Source organism: Hyaena hyaena, unplaced genomic scaffold, assembly GCF_003009895.1.
Source record: "Hyaena hyaena isolate Hyena2069 unplaced genomic scaffold, ASM300989v1 scaffold_3513, whole genome shotgun sequence".
NCBI classification, from domain to species: Eukaryota; Metazoa; Chordata; class Mammalia; order Carnivora; family Hyaenidae; genus Hyaena; species Hyaena hyaena.
Genome location: NW_024084138.1, coordinates 1 through 2,004, shown reverse-complemented (window position 1 = coordinate 2,004; position 2,004 = coordinate 1). Strand labels below are relative to the sequence as shown.

The 2,004-nt window shown below is 42.5% G+C and overlaps 1 pseudogene; it reads left to right on the top strand.

Moving 5' to 3' along the window:
• Positions 1-1,068: 1,068 nt before the first annotated feature.
• Positions 1,069-1,996, top strand: LOC120227770 (annotated as a pseudogene).
• Positions 1,997-2,004: the final 8 nt, after the last annotated feature.

Here is a 2,004-nt window from a genome sequence, read left to right as displayed (position 1 = left end):
CCTTTCTCTACGATGATAAATTGGGGGGAAATGTGGGGCTTAGTCCACATTGGTGTCAAGCTCACACAAGTCCTTGATGCCTCCAACTTCTAGTCTGGTCCAAGGCTGATCGCTGCTTCATGGCTCGAGATAATTGGGCATGGCATTAACTAGTTAGGATCTTGCATGGGACATCCACTAATGAGTGTTTTTCTTTCTGCTTTTGAGGTTACAATTTCTTTTTGGTGCAGTATGATAGGAATTTAAAAAAAAATACCGGTGGAAAAATATGGTAGTGGAAGGTAGACAAATTGTTGGCAGAATCGTTGTTCAGGTATATGCATGTGTTTCTGTGCATCTGAATTGAGTTTTATCAGTTTTATTGAAAGATAATTGGCATACATCTCTGTATGAGTTAAAGCATACAGCATGTTGATGTCATTTACATATTTTGTGAAATGATTACCACAATAAGTTCAGCTAACATCATTCATAAAATTACAATGAAAAGAATGAAGAAAAAAGAGAAAAAATTATCCCCATGATGAGAACTCTTAGGATTTATTCCCTTATCAACTTTCCTGTAAATCATACAGTGGTGCTACTTATAGTCATTAGACTATACACTACATCCCTAGTGTTTACTTATACTATAACTGAAATCTTACACCTTTTGACCACATCCTCCACTTTGCCCTTCTCACCCTGTGCCTCCACCTCTACACAAGTCTGTTACCTTTCTTTCTGAATTTATTTTCTTTTCTTTTCAGATTCTAATCACAGATCATACAATATTTGTCTTTTTGATTTATTTTACTTAGCATGATGCTTTCAAGGTACATTCATGTTGTCCCAATGGTAGGATTTCCTCATTCTTGGTTGAATAATATATTTAAATTTAAAAAACATTGTAATGCTTTTATTTATTTTTGAGAGAGAGAGAGAGAAGGGGAGGGGCAGAGAAAGAAGGATACACAGAATCGAAAGCAGGCTCAAAGCTCTGAGCTGTCAACACAGAGTCTGGAGCGGGGCTGTAACCCACGAACCGTGAGATCATGACCTGAGCCGAAGTCAGATGCTTAACCCATTGAACCACCCAGGCACCCGTAATATATTTAAATTTTTGACAAACTATCAAACATTTTGCAGAGACTTGCAGTTGCTAATCTAAATGCCTTTGCCGTGAGTTGGGTGTGGATCTGACTCCCTCAGTTAGGATACCAGATCTGATAAATCCTCAGCTGCCCTGTGTACCTGACCCTCCTATCTTGCCTGCTCTTCCTCTTTCTCCAGGACAGTCACTGCTCAGAGATATGACATAGTCCACCCTATCCTTTCACACCCCATTATCTACATCCTTCACTCCTGCTGTGTGGTAGAATATGGGTGGGAACATTTTATCTAAGATAGGTGCCATAAACATTGAAGAGTGTGGGAGGAGGTAAGTCGCTGGAGGTGGACTCTGCAGTGAAGGTCACCCTGGAGACAGAGTCCAGTGACCCAGTGAACATTGCTGTAACTGGGGACCCTGGCAATGTCATATCCTCCTTCATCAAAGCACTGCGGACAACCGGGCATAAGAAAAGGCATCAGCCCCCACTGGGGCGGTGAGGACCATCCCGATTCCCACTTGTTACTCTTCCTCCTACATTGCATGCATCGTGCTGTGGGACATGACTGAAACGGGGGCTGCCACCCAAAGCCTGGAGAACTATCTGGAGGAGATTGCATTTTAACCAGTATGAACTTTTCATCATCAATGTATCGGAGCAGTTCAGCATGAATCTCATGAAGCTTGCCCCAGTCATCCAGAGTCTGGGAAAGAGGTTCTACATCATCTGGACCAAGCTTGACAGGGACCTCAGCACAAGTGCCTTCTGGGAGGAATGGCTCCTGTGGAATATCCAGGAGAATATCCAGAAAAATCTCCTGAAGGAAGGGGTATGTGAACCCATCATATTCTTGTCTCCAGCATCGATCCCTTATTGCATAACTTCCCAGATCCTAGGGACACCTTGCACATCA